A 20,346-nucleotide genomic window follows, 5' to 3' on the forward strand; every position below is an offset into this window, starting at 1 on the left:
TTCCAGCAGCTGATGAGAAAAGAACCAGGGAAGACTAAACCTGGAGAGTTTATGAAAGTTGCATCATTATATGATCTACTGATATATATACACCCTATGTGGCATACACACCAAATATACATAATATATATCACAAATGACAACAATGCACATATCTGTACATATTAATCTAAAAAAATTATATAGAGATTTGGGTGATATTGAATGTAGCATTATAATCACTGTTCTGGGTACATTGAAATTGGAAAAAATATTATAAAATGAGAGGAATGAGAAAGAAAAGGTGTGGGAGAAACAAATGACCTTTAGACAGCAGGAGAAATCACCAGGTGAAGGAAAATATGAATGAGACTAAAGCATTCACTCTGTTCTCTTACCTGAAGCCTAGTTCAGGCTCTGGACTCCAGGGAAAGTGAGTGTGTGAGCCAGTGTGGTGAGTCTTGGCTGGGGTGTGAGAATCCATAGAGAAGAAAAGGAGATTCCAGTGGGAAAAAATCAGTTTAAATAAGTTGTCACGGCACATGTCAGGGGCTGTGTATCCCCTGACAACTACTGAGCACCTTCCATGTGTCCTCTCCAGGGACCCAGATAGTGCTTGTTACCTCACGTGACCCTCCCTCCTCCTGAGACAAGGGTTCCCTCATTCCTCAGCTGAGGACATCGCTTGACAGATCAGCACCAGGTAGCCCCAGGGGCTCCAGGAGGAGATACTGAGTGGAACAGAGAGTGAGAACACGACCCAGGTTTTTAAGGAAATCTGAGCCAAAGTGGATCCCTGTGAAATGGAAACTGAGGACATGGCTGTGGACATGAGTGGAGATAATGAACTAAATGGATCTTCATAAAAGAGACTGATGTGAACATTTTCCATGTGGAAGTTGCCCTTTTATTTCAAAAAGAGCAGAAAAAAGTAGCAGCAGCACCTGGACATGTCAGGAGACTGGCTGTGGGTCCAGGATTTACACTGTTACTGAATGTACCTCATAGTTTGTTATTGAAAGTGCCTGATAGGGGACAATTGGCTTCATGTGGGATGGGGAAGGAGAGGAAGAAAACTGGCAGAAGAATCTTTGTGAGAAAGGAAAGGAAGAGGGTTCTCTAGAAAGCAGAGAGCTTCACAACTGCTCTACCTCAGAGGAAACACAACTGTGAAGTCACTTTCCAAGTGTAGATTTGCCAGAAAAATAAAAGGATTAGATAACAGCTATTCATAGGTCTATTGGGCAATTCTTATTGAATCAGGCCCTTTGAAAATTATAATAATATTCTCAACAATGATGACAAGTAGTATTATTTTTCAGGTATCTCTGATGAGGTTACACAGATATTTAAATACCAAAAAAAAACAAAAACCTTGGCCAAAGTGAAAAAGCAGAAAGTGGCAAACTGGGGACCTCAGAGAAAATTACATCCTAAGCCCCAGGCTCTTGCTCACCTCATTGGGCGGGAGATTCATGAATTTCAACTTGACCCGGAGGGAGGATGGAAAGGCCCCATTCTCTCCTCCACCCACAGCACCATGACCACCAACACCTGGATTACAAAGCTTCCAATTCCCCTTTCCTTCCTCACCTTGGAAGTCCCACTGGTTCTCAGAATCAGCCTTGGCCTTGAAGCTGCAGGTGGTGGAGGAATGGCTCTTCCTGCCTAAGCCATTCCCACAGTTGAACCCTTGATCCAGCTGTAGTCGCAGACAATTGGGCACCAGGGTTCTTGCTGCAACTGTGCCTGTGAAGTCTGCACCTCTGACAGGTGGTGGCTCAAGTCTCCACTCCAATTCCTTTGGGCACAGGCTGCCTGGGTGGAAGCTAAAAGGAAAAGAGGCTTCAGTAGGAATAATCTCAGTTTTCCCTTTGTTAAGCACACCCAGGACACCCATCCCTGATGTCCCTGCCTCTCAGTAAAGCCACCCAGTGACCTGGGCCACACAGACAGACATCATGTAAATGCAGGTGATGTCACCATTCCTGTCTGTGCCTGGGGATGCTGACAGGGCAGGTGCTCAGACTGGGGTGTCCCTGAAGTGAAAAACCTATTCTCAGCCCAGAGGACTTTGGATTGTCCAACAAGGTCATGGCGATCATTCTGTTATTATTCATCTCTTTCTTGTGGCCCAGAGGGAAAGTTCTAGACAGCTCTCAGAGTATAGAAGAGTAGAAGCTGTTCTCCACACACAGGGGCATAAGAGCAGGGCAAGAGTTTGAGCTGCAAGGCTTTGAGAAAGAACCAGGAAAAGTGGGGCTGGGATTATACAGACAAAATATGAAGAGTGGCAAACTTTTCAGGGTTCTGGGATGTTTTGAATTTCCCGTTGACTATAATGGTTTAACCCTCTCTCCAAATTCTTATTCTCTACAAGGTTTCTCTAAGTTTTCTTAAAAATGCCTCCACATATTAGTTCTCTTTCATCTTTCTGAGGGTACCACTGATGCCTTGGCTTCAAACACCCTCCCTCCTTGCCTTCTCTGATTGTGCCATCTCCACTCTAGCAATTGTCTTAGCAGTTTTATTGCCCGAAAGCTCAGTTCTTACCATGTTTTACTCTGCATCTGAATACTTTCTCTCCATCTTCCACTACATGACTGTCCCACTCACCCTGCCTCCGTGCTCCCTGTAACTTCTGTCCCATGATTCTATGCAGCATTGCCTCCCACCAATCGTTCATACAGATTCTTCCCTGGAGCCATGCTGGCCCCTCCATGGCCCTGCCCTGCCTCAGGTACCATCCAGCTTCATGGTCTTTGTCCAGGAGTCTTTTTCTCAGCCTGGTGTGGCCTCCCTAGTTGCTCAGGACACACTTCACTAATCATTAACCATCAGGCACTTAGGACACTCTAATATTTTAAGATAGTTCATATTGGGCAAAAGAGAAAAACATCCTGAAATGACAAATCTGGCTGATGAAGACTGGGGAAACCACTCTCCCTTTCTGATTCTCTGCACTTGCTATTTAAAATCAAGCTATGGGAATGTTTTTAATTATTACTTAATTTATGTCACTTTATCCCTCTTTTCTAAACTGCTGATTCTTATTAAACTTATACTTTATTCTTTGCAATTGCAGGAGTAAAGGGACAACAGTTTTTCAAACTTATGAAGTACTGTAGTATTGTTCTTTGGGCAGGTGGGGGAAGCCACCAATGAGAGCAAGTGATAATTTAGGTTGTATTCTCCCTGATTTCTACCAAGTCTCTGCGTAGGGATAGGATGGGTGGGGCAGATCGCCTTTGACACAGCTGCTGGGGTCAGGGCTATGCACTGTGCACACTATTCACACATTATTGTCAGACCCCTGTACACACTATTCACACATTATTGTCATGAAGCCACACACAGAATGCTTCCTTGTGTAATTCAAAGGGTGCATTCATTCATCTCAGCCCATCTGTGTGGATGAATGTGGCTGCTCCTGGCCCACATTCCTGATGCCCTGGCAGGGCCGACTCATATCACAGGCATCTGACTTCTGAGGCACATGTCTGAGCATTCCCCTTCCTTTTTATGGGAGCCCGTCTTGGCTCCCATGGCTTGGGTGTTCCTGAGATGGAGCCCCACAGCTTTACAGGGCCTCAAGATTTCCAAAATGAGAGTTGAAACCCCGAAGACAGGGGCTGGCTAGGGACTAGGACCTTTCATCCCCTGAGTGCTTTTCCAGGGAGAGCCTACTATTGCTTTAGGCCTCCCTGGGGGGACTGGAGGAACTGCTGACTGCTCACAGACAAAGAACACAGACGTAGTCCTTCTTGAGAAATCCGTGACAGTGACTACTGGACTTCTTTATATCACAACAGCAACTTTTCTGTTTCAACTTAAAATTATTCCAAAATAATTTCAACAATTAAAAAAAGGGTAAGAACCCTTCTTGGTTCAGTCCCTGACAGGTCCCTTCACAGAGAAATGACCATGACTGGGCCATGGAGTCAGGCAGACATGGGGCTTACATTCCAACCAGTACTAGTCAGGGCATGCTGGGCAAGCAAAGGAAACTTTCCAAGCCTCAGCACCTTCAGCTCTTACAGGGAGCCACTGCCCACTTGAGAGTGTCCTTTGAGCACTGAATGGGTTATAGCAGGACAGAGCTTCTTTGGCAAGAAGCAGGGCTTAATGCCCTTTCTGCTGCTTCATCCTCTTCATGCTCTAACCCTGCAAGCGGAGGCTGACCCCGCCGGTGAAGTGCACTCCTTCCCCGCTGCTGCTTCTCCATCTCTCCATCTTCTGCTCCTGGCCTTTCCTGGCACGGGGCCCGAGCTCTGAGCTCTTGCACTTTTCTAGGGTGCCATCCTGCTCCTCCACATCAGCCTGGGGCAGTGAACATGGGCTTTTCCTCTGGCTGCTGGGGGCCTGGGCAGTCCGGGTCAGTGTGGCGGGCGACAGCACAGCTCCTGCCCCAGTGAGGGGCCGGCAGGTGCAGCCCGGTAGGCTGGTGTGGGTGCCGCCTGGAGGTTCGTGCGGCGCCCCCTGGAAGCTTGTGTGGGTGCCGCCTGGAGGTTGGTGGGCACCGCCTGGAGGCTGGTGTGGCGGTTGATCGTGCCCAGCGCCCTGATCGGGGCTTCCTGGCTGGGTCGCCACTGCTGCCTCCCGGGACTGCGGGGCGGTGTTCCACTGGCTGCATCTTGTTGCAAGGCGCCTTTGCTCCTCCGGAAGTTAGGGGAGCAGCTGCAGAGGCCTCTGCTGCTCAGGTGGCCATATTCCTCGCGGGGGGCCTCCGGGCTTTCGCCTCAGGCCGCCCACCTCACTCAAGCCACCGCAGCCTCTCCCTTCCCGCGGCGGGAGGTGGCGATGGAGCAACTTCCAGGCACCGGGCAGCCGTTGCTCCCCCAGCAGCCAGTGGGGCGGAAGAGAAAGACGCCAAGAAGCAGAAGATCGCCGCTGGCTGGAGGGTCGCCCGCCCCATGGTTCCTGCCTGGGAGCAGCTACCGGGTCCCTCCCTGCCATGTTGCACCCCGTAAAGCTCTAAGGCTCTCGGGCCTGCAGGGAGGGACACTTTCCTCCTCACTGTGAGTCTACAAACTCGGGGCCAGGTATTTTCAGCATATTCTTAAATAGGAAGCTTCGGTCAAAGGTTGATGATGGAACCACTCTTACTGATTATTGGCCGCTGATCATGAGAACATATGAACAGAAAAGAAGAATATTTATGAATAGGTTCCAAACTTCGGAGGGATCAAGTAGGGAGGAAAAACAAACGCTTCCACCCTCCTCTGTTCACAAGAGTGTGCTTTACCCAATCGGTGTAAATTATAGATAACTTATGAAAAAACGTTTCTTAAATCTAGAAAACAAAACAAGGGCGGGCGCGGTGGCTCACGCCTGTGATCCCAGCACTATGGGAGTCCCTGGTGTGGGGAGGGAGGGAGGGAGGGGTGGGGATCACCAGAAATCAGGAGCTTTCCACCATCCTGGCCAACAAGGTGAAACCCCGTCTCTACTAAAAATACAAAAATTAGCTGGACGTGATGGCGAGCACCTGCAGTCCTAGCTAGTTGGAACTACAAGTACATCCACTTTCCTGAGGCAGGAAAATCGCTTTATCTCAGGAGGTGGAGGTTGCAGTGAGCAGAGACCGCGCCAGTGCACACCAACCTGGGCAACAGAGTGAGACTTCATCTCAAAAAAAAAAAAAAAATCGACAAAGTTTGAATTGTATGGGGCAAACCAGCTGGGATGGTATAGCTGAAACATTGTATGGGGTAAACCACCATATAGATTATGGGCACAGATATAGGTATGGATATATTAAAATTGTCTGCTATTATAACATTCTAATATATTCCAAATGGAAAGATCCCTAAGTTTTGAATTATGATTGGAAGTCTATTTTTATTTACTAAATCCCTTGTTATGTCCTGTATGATAAAATCTAAGTTTCACTGTATAAAATCACTAAAAGTTTTTGACAGTCTGATTCCAAACTACCTTTCTAAATATGTCTGGCTATGTACATTTCTCCAAAATACTATGAACTTGCATATATCTGTTAGTAATAATTTCTCTGCTGTTCCCTCCCCATCTCAGCTTAGGAATACAATGTTTATTTCTAAGCACAAATATTATTTCTGCAAATTGTTCTACTTCAAGGCAGAAGTAACCATGGCCCTTCTAAACCCACACCGCACATCACGGTCTTTGCTTAAGTGGGTCTCACCCTTGCCAGTGTTGTGAAATGTTCAAGCTCATAACTTTAGCTTCAAACCCTCACTTAAAATCCTGACTTAACTAACAACCTATTAGGTGTTTGATTTTGGACAAATTACTTCAACTAGATAAGTTTTACTTTCTTTATTCTAAATGAAGAGTTTGTTTTTCATTAAAGATGTTGCAAAAAATAGATAAGGTGAGTCCCATCAAATGCACATTACATTGTTCATTATAAGCAAATTATATCAGTTAGTTTTTTTAAAAAAAATTTATGGCAAAGTCAGCTTTCTGAGACAGCATCACTATGTAATCTAGTAGATAAACAATTATATATATAATAAGGGAATATATTTTCAAACATTTTTGAATCCATATTTTCAATTTGTTTCATTTGTTTGAAGAAAATAAGTTCCATGGTATTAGCATCTCCTTCAATCACCAAATATGAGGTTTTCCAAGATTGGGAGACTTTTTATAAGTTCAATTCCCCATATTTATTATCTTTCATTTGTTCAAAGACAAAAGAGAAAATTTCTTCTGCCCTTTCCAAATTCAGCAACATTAGTAAACTAAAGCAACTCCTCCACTAATGGACCAAATTCAAATTCCTTATTTTACAGACTGTTTAATTTCTGAAAAATTATGCCACCTGCTTACTTAGTACATACAGCATTCCATTAACTCATTTTGATTATACCGCAGACTGCAAGTGCCAGTGTAAATAGGGAGTAGGCATTTCTCCAGAATATTTCCTCGCAGCATATTCTGTGCTCTCCGGACACTTTCAACCAACCTTTGGCTTGATAGTTGTTTAGTAGTAGGCAGCAAAACTGGTAGCATAAAGTAAAATCGCTAAAAATAGGGAAGAGCAACAAGCAAAAGTTAGCCAGTAATAAGAAGAAAATTTGCCTAGAATCTGGAAATTTAACAGGTAAAATGTTACCTCAATTTACTTCCCTAAAGACTAAATCAATACATCATATAATGCTGTTCATGTGTAGTGAGTTGCATCTTCTTTGATCAACTTGTTTATAACAATACACTTCAGTGAATAAACATTGTTATTCAAGTGTTTAACAAAAAAAATTCTAAATTTTCATGATCTAAATTCATCAATATACTGCCATTTTTGGACTTTTAGAAAATATGCATCATGTGTCTTTTATCATTTTTTAAATTGACAAATTAAAATTGTATATATTTATGGTGTACAACGTATTTCAAAATATATATAGTTTAACCGTTAATACACATATTAATTCAAGCTAATTAATTTGTATATTAATTAGCATTAATACATATATTAATCCAAGTTGATTAATAGATGTATTACTTCACACAGTTATCATTAAATGTGATGAAAATACTTAAAATCTACTCTCATCAGTTTTCACATATACAATATATTTTTATTAACTATGGTCACCATATTGTACAAGGGATCTCTTGAACTTAACTGAAGTTTTGTATCTTTTCAACAACATCTCTCCAATCACCTATTCTGCTACCTGCTCCTTAGACCATACCTCTTGATTGTCTCATATTTCAGGAGTATTCAGGAACCATTTCATTACATTCATCCAGATTTTCCCCCAGCTACCTAAATGATCTTTGGTTCAATTATTTCTAAAATAACAGACAAAATTGTGTGTATCTGTGATGTACAACATGATGCTTTGAAGTACATATAAATTGTGGAATGGCTAAAGTTTGCTAATTGACATATACATTACTTCATACAGTTATTTTAGTGGTGAGAACACTTTCATTCACTCAGCATTTTCAAGAATATCATCTATTATTAACTATAATTACCATGTTGTACAATAGATATCTTAATCTTGCTCCTCCTATTTTTTTTTTTTCTTGAGAACACATGGACACAGGGAGGGGAGCACTACACACTGGGGTCTGTTGGGGGGAATAGGGGATGGACAGTGGGGGGTGGGGAGTTGGGGAGACACAGCATGGGGGGAAATTGCAGACATAGGTCAAGGAGAGGAAGGCAGCAAATCACACTGCCACGTGTGTACCTATGCAACTATCTTGCATGTTCTTCACATATACCCCCAAACCTAAAATGCAATTTAAAAAAAAAAAGAATGTACCCAGGATAAAAATGCCTCTCATGTCCCTGAAGCTGCACCATTCCTGAAACTTGCCTCCAGCAAAAAAAAAGATGATAGGCCTAAGGGCCTTTACCCATTACATATTTCTACTTTTTATCTCAATTATTTGGTCCATGCTTCACATTTTATTTCTTGTATTCAATCTTTTTTTTTTTTTACATCAAGAATAATATAAAAGTGTTTATTGGTGGGTGGCATATCAGTCAATAGGTTGTAGGGAGAGAAATTCAATAGAGAGTAATTGCGAGCAGCTATTTCAGCTCAAAGTTTAAACTTTTTTTTTTTTAGAGGAATGTATTGAGTAGAGGTGAGGAACTAGGATGTTGAAAAGTAAAAAAAGGAGAGAAGGAGAGGAAGAAAAAGAGGGAGAGAGAACAGGAATATTGCTTCACTCTAAAAATGGGTATTAATAGTGGCCAATCAATATTTTGTATATTTAGAATGGAGAACTCTATAAATATTTATTGAGTTTACCTGTTCCGGATCTGAGTTGAAGTCCTGGATATCCTTATTAATTTTCTGTCTTATAAATTAATATTTGATACATGTATACAATATACAATTATCAAATCAATGTAATTAGCATATCCATGACCTCAGACATTTATTATTTTTTTTGGATTGAGAAATTTGAGAATCCCCTCTTCTAGCTGTTTGAAAATATTCAACATATTGTTGTTAACTATAGCTTCTATGTTGCTACAGAACACTAGAATTTACTTCTCCTATATAGCTGTAATTTTGTATCTGTTACTCACTGGCTGTTCACCCTCTCACCTTCCTCACTTCCAGTAACCACTCTTCTACTTTCTACTTCTATGAGATGGATAGGAGCAGGAGGCAGACAAATCCGAGGCAGTTAGGGCAAGTCCTCGGTGAAACCCAGCCTTTAAGTCAAAGACAGTTTAAAGCTTAGCTAACAGTTCTAATAAATCCATGCACCAGATTGAGAATCTCTTTTCCTGTTTCATGTGCTTTCCTCTGTTTGATCCCCACTCTTTGCCTATTTGACATACAGCTGCCATTCTCTAATTGGTTTTATTACATGTTTGTGCCCACCCTTCACTAGTGTTTTTGTTTTAGCCTCTTTTGCACACTCACAAATCAATCAGCTTGTAATTCCTCATTCTGAGCCCATAAAAGCCTGGGATCCAGCCACACTGAGAAAAAGAACACCCGACTTCAGGTGGGGGACCACCCTTGAGTCCCTTCTCTGTGGATAGCTGCTTTCTCACTCAATAAAACACTTTTCCCTCCTCACCCTCTGGTTGTCAGTGTAATGTCATTCCTCTTGGATGCAGGACAAGAATTTGGGACCATGACAAATGTGGGTATGAATAAGGCAGTAACACTGTAGGTCTCCACCCCATCACTCCTGGGGGGTGTGAACTTAGTAGCTGCCCCATGTGATGGGAAGCAGCAGTGAGGCCAGACCAGCCCCAGAGCCATGGGCCAGAGTTGGGTGACAGGACTGACAATGTTGTTAACATGCCCCTATTCATCAAGCTGCAGATGGAGGAGCTAAAAGAGCTGTTAGCATATTGTAAGACTCTCTCTGGGGCTTTGGGCTCATGGGCATTCCTGTTTGGGAACCATCACATTCCTTTCATCTGAACTCTGAAGTCCATCACAGGAGTCATTGGTGACACATGGTCTAGCCACAAACCCTTCTCTGAACCCACTCTTGTGCCAGCACTTAGAACAGCCAGCCTGGCCCTCTTGCTCACACACCCCCTCCCACCAGTGGCTGAGTGCACAGTCCTGGTGGCCACGGGCTCGACCCTGGAGCACAAGCACAGGCACAGGCTGGCTGGCTGAGTGGGCAGGTGCCTTCTGTGGCAAGCCCAGGCCTGAGCGAGGCCCAGGAAGGGACCAGCTGCAAAGGTCTCTGACTGGCAAAATGGCACCAAAAAAATTGTGTCAAGATCAACTTGTTTTAGATTCCACATACCAATACTATCCTGTGATATTTGTCTTTCTATGCCTGGCTTTTTTCACTTAACATAATGTCTTCCAGATTCATCCATGTTGCTGCAAATGACAGAATACACTATCTTTGACAGTTTAAAAGTATTTATTATCAATAGTATGATCAACAGCATATCATTCGCATTCCAAAGTTGTTGCCAAATTTGATTGAAACAGTAATATTTCATGCTTATCTATAGCACAGAAAATAAAATGCACCCCTCCACTATGAAACATAACAACTTTTATAAACTATGATGGTGTCTTCAGAAAGTCACTCATAGACTCTACATTCAAAGTTACAAATAGTTTATAGTTTGAAGATTAAAAATTGTAATCTATATAGAGAGATAACAATAATTTATAAAACCTAAAGATCAATTTTCCAGGTTTGCTTCTAATACATAAAATCAGCATTGTTCATTAAATTACAGACCTGAATTTCTAAATCAAATATTTTGCATAAGGACCAAGAATATTTGTAGTAGAGCTACTGTAGAAATAAGTATCATTTTACCTATTAAACTATTATAGTTGACATATTAAACAAAACAGATTAAATATTATGTCCACATTATGAATAATACCCTGTAACTATGGAAAAATAACTTATACTTTATATAATGTCCTATTAGATCTTAGGTTCTTAGATTGTTATTAGAAAGCATTATTGAAAATGGATTAAGGTTATAAATATTATAAACTGAGGTTCTGCCATTGCCCTTTTTTTATCATTTAAACTCAGATAATTAGGCAAAGTTGGATATATGTTCTGCTGTCATAAGAAGCAGGGAAAAAAGGCATCTTTTATACTTACAACCTTTCAATCATATTTTAGGAATGTTGTGAATATACAAAAACACTGAAACCATTACTGAATGAAAGCATAACTCACTATCAAGTGTGCTAAAAACATAGTTTGACAGACATTTCATTTACAAAGGTAATATCAAACAAACTGTCTATCTAATAACAGTGGACTTTATATGTCTCAGCCTCCTCTCATTAACTGTAGAAACATACTGACTTTCCTCACACATTTTGGATCACAATGATCAGTTTTATTACAAACTTTGCCTCCTTACTTCATATACTTTCCCTTTTTTCTTCTAGAAGATACATCTTTCAAAGTTTAACTTAATTATAAGTACATTCTTTAGTCTCTTGTTATAAATATTGTCTATTATAAACTCATATTCATTTGTTTTCATTTCTTAATAGTGGTAAAAGTAGATAGCATAAAATTCACCATTTGAACCACTTATAAATATACCATTCAGTAGCCATAGATGCATTCAAAATTTAGCATAACCATTGCCACTATTATTTTTCAAGATTTAAAAAATTACCACAAATAAAAACTCTATGTTCTTTAAGCAATATTCTTCCCTCAACATTCTTCCCTCTTCTCATCCCTAGCAAACTCTGTATTCAACTTTCTGTCTCAATGAATTTGACTAGTCTAGATACCTTATGCAGGTGGAATCATATTGGCATTTGTCTGATATTTCACTTGGCATAATGTCCTCAAGGTTTATCTATTCTCTATGTAGCATGTCTCAGAATTCTTCTTATTTTTAAGACTGAATAATATTTCATTATATCTGTATACCACATTTTCATTATCCATTATTCATCAGTGAATTTTTGGGTTTCTTCCATCTTTTGACTATTGTGAATAATGTTGCTAATAATATAGTTTTAAAAAATCTATGTGAATCTATAAGTGAAAAGAGTTATGCAGCCTAATAATATTGAGTCATCCTAACCATGAGAATGGCTCTTCTTCTTCATAGTTTTATAAGTTTTCTTCAGATAAATTCTGTACATATTTCATTGTATTTATTCCTAAGCATTTATATTTTGATGCAAATTTAAATGGTTTTATAATATTAATTTCAAATTCCAATTGTCCAATGCTGGTATATAAAAAAATGGTTGTCTTTTGACATTTTATCCTGGAAACTTACTATAATAACTTATTAATTCAAAACTTTATTATTGTTTCATTGAAATTTTCCACCTAGACATGCCTTTTTAGATATTTAGAATTTTTAAGGAGATATGAAATTATAAATTCTTTCCTATAAGCATTGTTTTTGATTTTAAATAAGATTGCTCATCACCCTCATTCAAACTTCTAGCAGACATTTTTGAGTAGTCTCTATTACAACTATAGCTAACACAAATAGCATATGTGAAATTCAACTACAAGCAAGTGAAGGCAACATATTTTCCACTAGAGTAATTATTAAAATAAGGGAAACTTTGTCTTTGATTTATTGATCTTTGCCGCTTGAATGTTTGATGTTTACTTTTTAAATTTATTTTTATTATTCTTTAAGTTCTGAGATACATGTGCAGAACATGTAGGTTTGCTACATAGGTATACATATGCCATGGCAGTTGGCTGCATACATCAACCCATCGTCTACATTAGGTATTTCTCCTAATGCAATCCCCCTCTAGCTCCCAAACTCCCAGCAGACCCCAGTGTGTGATATACCCCTTCTTGTATCCATATGTTGTCATTGTTAAACTCTCACTTATGAGTGAGAACATGCAATGTTTGGTTTTCTGTTCTTGTGTTAGTCTGGTGAGAATGATAGTTTGCAGATTCATGCATGTCCCTGTAAAGGACCATGAACTCAACCTTTTTTATGACTGCATAGGATTCAATGCTGTATATGTGTCATATATTCTTTATCCAGTCTATCGTTGATGGGCATTTGGGTTGATTCCAAGTCTTTGCTATTGTGAAAAGTGCTGCAATAAACATATGTGTGCATGTGTCTTTATAATCAAATTATTTATAATCCTTTGGGTATATACTGAGTAATAGTATTGCTGGGTCAAATGGTATTTCTAGTACTAGATCCTTGAAGAACTGCCACACTGTCTTTCACAATGGTTGAAGTAATTTACACTCCCACCAACAGCGTAAAAGTGTCCCTATTTCTCCACATCTTCTCCGGCATCTGTTGATTCCCGACTTTTGAATGATTGCTTTTCTAACTGGCATAAGATGATATCTCATTGTGATTTTGATTTGCATTTCTCTAATAACCAGTGATGATGAGGGTTTTTTCATATGTTTGTTGGCCGCATGAAAGTCTTCTTTTGAGAAGTGTCTGTTCATATCCTTTGTTCACTTTTTGATGGGGTTGTTTTTTCTCTTGTGAATTTGTTTAAGCTCCTTGTAGATTCTGGATATTAGCCCCTTCTCAGATGCATAGATTACAAAAATTTTCTCCCACTCTGTATGTTGCCTGTTCACTCTGATGATAGTTTATTTTGCTATGCAGATGCTCTTTAGTTTAATTGGGTCCCATTTGTCAATTTTGACTTTTTTGCCATTGCTTTTGGTGTTTTAAATATGAAGTCTTTGCCCATGCTTATGTTCCAAATGCTGTTGCCTAGGTTTTTTGGTTTTCTAGGGTTTTTATGGTTTTAGGTCTTACATTTAAGTCTTTAATCCATCTTGACTCAATTTTGTATAAGGTGTAAGGAAGAGGTCTGTTTTCAGTTTTCTGCATATGGCTAGCCAGTTTTCCCAACACCATTTATTAAATAGGGAACACTCTGTCTACTTTAACAAAATTCTGGATTTTAAAATTTGCTGAAAACACAACTTATTAATTACAACAAAACTTAATATGATTTATTTTCATTGGGAGTAAACAAGTTTATGATACATTCTATGTCAACATCAGCTTTGTTCACATCCTTAAGTGTCATTGACCAATCTGGGGATAAAGTTAGTGATAAAGGAATCTAAAATCACTTCATAAATATATCCAAATTTGTAATTAAGTTTTCTGAAATATTATTGTTTTCTACATCTTTTTTTTTCTTTTGAGACAGTCTCTCTCTGTCTAGAGGCTGGAGTGCAGTGGCACAGTTCAGGCTTACTGGAACCTCTGCCTCCCCAGTTCAAGTGATTCTCCTGCCTCAGCCTCCCTGAGTAACTGGGACTACAGGTGCGTACCACCACATTGGCTAATATTTTGTATTTTAGTAGTGTAGGGATTTCACCATGTTGGACAGACTGTTCTCAACCCCCTGACCTCATTATCTGCCTGCCTTGGCCTCCCCAAGTGCTGGGATTATAGGAGTGAGCCACCACTCACAGTCTATATCATTTCTTAAATGGAGAGAATAATTCCATCTCTGTGATATCCTTGTATCTGTCTTCCTATTTTTAATAGGAAGAATGCCTCTAACTGGGGAAACTGTTCCTCATATTGAATGCCAATAAACAATTTCCATATTCCCTAAGGATAGTTACTTCACTATTTTTTCTATAAAACTAAAAATAAAGATGAATAAATTGTGCCTTGCTTCCTTTAACAGACTTGTGGCATGAATATTGCATTCTTCAATAGAAAAACAAGTTTTAAAATCTTCTCTATTTCATATCTTCTGGCAACTAAGTCTACATTCTACGATAAATATTTATCTTTGACCTATATATTAATACACATTATTAAACAACAGGGGACAACCATTAACATAATTAAATTGATGATTGTTAATAACATCAAAAATGTTACTGTTATTTGATATAACTGCCTTGGTAGTATTGGTATCTGAAGTTCAATTGCATTTTTACTTATCACAGTTTTACTTTGATTTTCTAATATATTATTTTGAACCTTATGAAGTAGCATCTGAGATACTCATTACTTTTGACTACAAATAGCTTCAGAATTGATGGGAAAGCTAATTTAGATGGCACAATTAATAAAAAGTTCTCTTTTAAGACCTCTTGATGACAGACTTTAGTAACAAAAAATGTATGTGTCTTCCTGAATAATATAAAACAGAATTCTACATTGCAATTTTAACTTCCAGAGAAATAAAGATAAAATTGAAGATTATACATTGATTTCTGGCATAATCATATTCAGTGTAAAATAATCTCATATAGTGGAATATGTCTCAGAATAGGTTTAATACTAAAATTAAACAATTTCACTTACAGTTGGCAACAAAATAAGAAGTGATGAAAACACAAGTTCTGAGATTAAAACAAAAAAATGGAAAAAAGTCACATGTATATTTATTACCCAGAGCTAATGTAAGACGATAAGGTACTGAATGGCCAATGTCCATATTGAAGGAGGAAGAACAGTAGGGCTTAAGCTAGAACAAGTACACAAGATCCATATGTTCCTAAGCAGTGAGGTTCATTCACTTGATAACATACTTCTGCTATGGCACTATCATGTGCTAATCGTGGCGATATTCTCAATCAAAGCTTCTAATATTCAAAGTAAGTAATTTTAAGTAAAATCAGTAGATAAAAGTTCTAATGTTTTCCTTTTGGGGACCACTATTTTTTATTTATGAGTTTTATTGCGGAACAATTTCTATACAAAGATATTGTATATATTTAATGTATTTGACTTTATAAGTTTAGACAGATGCAAATTTCCATGAAACCATCATCACAATCACAGCAATAGATATATTCAATACTTCTGAAAGTTCTCTCCTGTTCACTGGTAGAGTGAAGCATGTGGCTGCTGAAGTGTATGGAAAGTGATTAAATTTCTATATTTCTAATTTTTTAAGACTGATTGTAGAAATGATTTAACTATTTTTAAAAGTAAAAAAACTCTTTTTAGCCACAAAATCATGTTTATGCTCCATTTTTTGGTTGGAAAGGGGGAAATAAAGATGGAAAAACTCTGTAATCATATCAAACAGTTGAATACAAATTTAAAACTCTTGGAATCAGAAAAAAAATACATAAAATAAACCTGTGGTCTGCCTTATGTAATATTAACTGTATAGTAACTGTAGTAATGGTAGAGGTAGTAGTTGAAGTAACATTGATAGAAGTATTCATTGTCATAGTAAAAATAAATATTCCTATTAATAGTAATACTGAATAGTAAATCTCACTTTACTGGAGCTGGAGAAAGCAAAGTTGGATATTATTATTTTTTAAAGATTTTTCTTTTCATATGCCGTGAGATATCTTGACTGTATATTTTCCAAGGTACTTTCCAGCCACATCTCTCAGCCCTTCCAAAAGATTCTGCCAGTCTTTCCAATGCAATAAAAGATGCTGGATTATACTTCTGTCTGCCATCTCTTTTCGAAAGCAATATACTAATGATTTTAATGGTAATACACTCTTATCTAATAAAGAAACACATTTACAAATATCAGAAACCCAGTTTGAAACATTTGCATTAATTTTCAACTGAATCAGCAATCAGCATTTTGTGGGTGTTTTTAAAAGGCAGCGGTTTGACTCACGACTTGCTGATAAACACATTTCTGCTGAGGGAAGGGGAAAAGACAGGGAGAGTGAATGCTGCATTTCTCCATTGGCCCCAAAAGTGCTAATTTCACAGAGGGATACATCAAAAGCAAACATGCAATGGTTGTTTCAAAACTTTTACTGCAATGTAACAATGAAGTAAACAGTAATTAGACACCTACCAATTTTTCCCCAAAATGAAACAAAACAAAAAAAAATGTAAACAGGAAAATAACTCTGCTTATACTTGCACAGCTTCTCAAATCATGTTAGAAGGGTCTCACATTCAATGATCAAGAAATTTAGAAATGGCAGTAATTATTTTCATTTTAAGAAAAGGTTCCCTTTCTCCCCTCCCACCCCAAGCATTTAACATGAAAGAATGGGCTTCCTTACACATTAATTTTATACTTATATTTGAAGCAGAAACAATTAACCATCAATAATTTGGCATTTCTGTTTACAGTCACTACAAAAATTTTTTAAATTTCACAAAGCCATTATCCAGTGTTGCCATGAAACAGAGACTGTAAATTCTAGGTAGCTAAGATTCTTTCTGAAACCAATGTCACGTCAAAGAAATATAAAGCAGGGCATTACACTAAGTTTCTGGATCTAGTACACTAAAAAGAGTGAAACCTAGGAAAAGTTACTTACTGTTTTACAGGAGAAATAAAGACCTGCAAAAGCCGCTTTTTGGTTGTATAATATTTTACACACTGTGTGGAGTTGCAGCATCTGCTAACTGAAGCAGACATGCACTGTATTTATCCCTGCCCTGTATCCTAGAGCCCTCCCTCCCCACCCCCAACAATCTACTACCTTATACCAAGTATTGTGGATATGAGCCCAAGTTCATCCCAGACAATCCAGTGAACAAGTTAGTGTAATGCACTGGTGTGAAGTGTGAGATATTAAAGTCACTTTCAATCTTCATCAAAGTTCTGCTGTAGAAGAAAATTGGCAGCCAAATTTTCATTCTTCTCACAAGCAAAATATACTTGGATCACAAGTCCTTCGGGAAATCCTAATGCCTTTAACCTTTCTATATAGCTTCTTTTTCCTGAGGCTACATTCCTACTTGAATGTAGTTCATATGACCACTTCCAGCTTCTGCAATTCCTCCACTGCCACCTCCACCTCCTCCTCCTTGACCGCCAGCTTCTTGAACTGGTTCATTTAACATCTGAATAAAACGCTCCTGGTATTGACTAATTTGCTGAAGTAACTGAGGATTCTCTCGACCTATCTGCTGTAGTAACGCTGGGAGCAGGGAAGGATTCTGTTGAATAATTTGTCTCATTATTTACTGAGACTGATTGTGTAAAAATTCAAGGGGATGTCCTCCAGAACTCGTTGTTGTAGTCGTTGCTGCGGCTGCAGCCCCCGCTGAAGACGGAGGAGCCCCAGTACTAGCTGCTTGAGAGGGGTCAACCACAGCCTGATTTTCTGTATCTCCAGGGATTCCCATTAAAAGATACTCCACTGCTCTGTCAGGGTTGTTGAAACTGCTCTCAGGGCTGCAATTATTTGCTCTCATTCATAGCCCATTGACATGACCTCCGTGACCATATTCTCATAAGACTGACCCGTCACAAGTGCACTTGTTGCATCTTCGTAAAGGTTTGACAGAGAAGAATCTCCTGATATACTGTCAGTTGATGTTGTCCGCCACTGGTGTCTCTGCTGGCTTTTCTGCAGGTTTCTCTTGTTTAGTCGCACTAGCAGGTGCAGGTTCAGGAGATGCTGTCGCTGATGCTGGAGTGACGGATGTTGGTGTGGAAGTGGGTGCCAAAGCAGGGCAGGGGTTGGAGCCTGAGCCACAGTTGTTACCATGGAGGAAGTAACTGCTGTAGTGCTGTCAGGAGCTGACTGCTAAGTTGTACCTGGTGCTGGTGTTGACACTGCTTTGGGTTCGGTCACCATAACCACCACAAAGTTTTTCTCATCAATTTTATATTCTTTGAGAGCAGTATCATCATTGAGGATTTTGCCTATGCTCCCAGCTACTTGGGAGGCTGAGGGAGGAGGAGGATGACTTGAGCCCAGGAGTTCGAGGACACAGCGAGCCATAATCACACCACTGCACTCTAGCCTGTGTGACAGAGCCAGACCCTTTCTCCAAATAAATCAAATTGCATAAATTAATTTTTGACCTGCTACCGGAAAGGCATCTTTCCCCTTTTCAGATTCAATCTTCTCTTTCAGTGCTTTCACCCTCTCCTCGGGGTCGATGTCTATCTTGAAGGTCCGCTGCTGGAGGGTCTTCAGGGTGACATGCATGGTGCCGCCGCGCCGCTCTGCTGCCCGGCCTGCGCCGGGTGCTGACCGCTGGGCGGGGTCTGTGGCCTGGCGGGGCCCCGGGGTCGCCCGCGCTCCTCGCGCTCTGGGGAGGAAGGCGGTGGGAGTGGGGGGGCTTGTCACATTCGCCCAGCGGAGGGGCCTCTCTTGCAGCCCTTGCTCCGAGCAGCGCCGCTGCTACCGGGACTGCGGCCTTCCCCGCGAGCTCCTCACTGCCGGGCGCCAGCCACTGAGAATGCAGGAGGGGCGAGGGGCTCTGCGAGGCAAGCAAGGAATCCGCTAGCTCACCACAGGATGGTGGCCGCCATCATCGTGACTCCGGATATTATTTTTTAATGATAAAATGCAATTACTTTAAATTTACTAAACAGAGTTACACTTATATTTGACAATTTTTTTTAATTTTTAAATTATACTCGTATGCTTTCACAACTACTCTCCAATTATATTTTCTTATAAGTAGCCAGGAAGAAATGCAAACTCTGTGGCTTATCATTCAGCAGATGTGCCTTCAACAGTGCGGCAGGGGGTGAAATGTTAACCACGCAAACATCCAGTCTCCCCATCACAACTTCAACATTTTGTACTTTTGTAAACTGCTGACACTATTTCATATGGTTTAATCAAAAAACAACCGAGTACCAAAATAGTTTAATATTGCTACCCTATTAGATAAATCATAAATTACTTCATTACTATATCTTAGTCCTATATCTTATTATGGGAGATTTGAAGTATTTTTTTACTTAAAATTTATAGGTTTTAATTATAAAATTCACATATGCATATGTGTCTGTGGAAGAGCAAAAAAATCCAGAAAAACAGGTAACAACAAATTCTAGCTTGAACTGAAATGGAAAAGTGCTGTGGTAGCATCTACCACCATTTTCCATGGCTGGCTAAACGGAGAGCCTTCTGAGAGTTAACTTAGTCCATCAGAAGAGGCATACACAGGCACTTTGACCTGAGCTGTGGCTTAGTATTCAGAAGGTAGACCCAATGCTCAGCAACCATCATGTTTGTCACTCTTACCTACAAATGAGTTTTAATCAGCTGATAGAGAGATGGGAAAATATTTAAAATTTGAAAAAACCGTTAGCCGTTTTGAGGCATACATTTTTATTTTCAATATTCATTTGCAAAAATAAAATGTGAAAAAATATTAATTTTCTACACTGCAAACCATAGAATAGCTCTGTTCAAAATACATATAAAGTGAACCAAAAGGGTGATTTTAAACTTTTCTAGTATCCACAAATTAAGAAGTAGGGAAAAGGTGAAATGAATTTTAAGTACACATTTTATTTATCTTAACATGTCTAAAGCATTTATATCAAAATGGAATAAATATAAAAACTAAGATATTTTAACACATTGCAATTTGCAGAAATATCTCAGGTGTACGATAATCACATGTGGTTAATGACTTCATCTCACAGCACCGTTTCCTTCGTGGTTTATCATTTGAAATCTTTTCTGATTTGACAGTTGAAAAATAGTATTCAATTTTTTCATCTTTAGTAGTTTACTGTATTT

The 20,346-nt window shown here is 39.3% G+C and overlaps 1 pseudogene across 1 annotated transcript; it reads right to left on the reverse strand.

The window, feature by feature from the left end:
• Positions 1–1,670: 1,670 nt before the first annotated feature.
• LOC100401888 (UV excision repair protein RAD23 homolog B pseudogene) lies at positions 1,671–18,629 on the reverse strand (annotated as a pseudogene). The gene is made up of 2 exons (XR_013520284.1): positions 17,167–18,629; positions 1,671–1,808 (listed from the first exon to the last, which is right to left on the reverse strand). The product of XR_013520284.1 is annotated as a UV excision repair protein RAD23 homolog B pseudogene (transcript).
• Positions 18,630–20,346: the final 1,717 nt, after the last annotated feature.

The sequence above is a fragment of the Callithrix jacchus genome, chromosome 7 (genome assembly GCF_049354715.1).
Source record: "Callithrix jacchus isolate 240 chromosome 7, calJac240_pri, whole genome shotgun sequence".
In the NCBI taxonomy this organism is placed as follows: domain Eukaryota; kingdom Metazoa; phylum Chordata; class Mammalia; order Primates; family Cebidae; genus Callithrix; species Callithrix jacchus.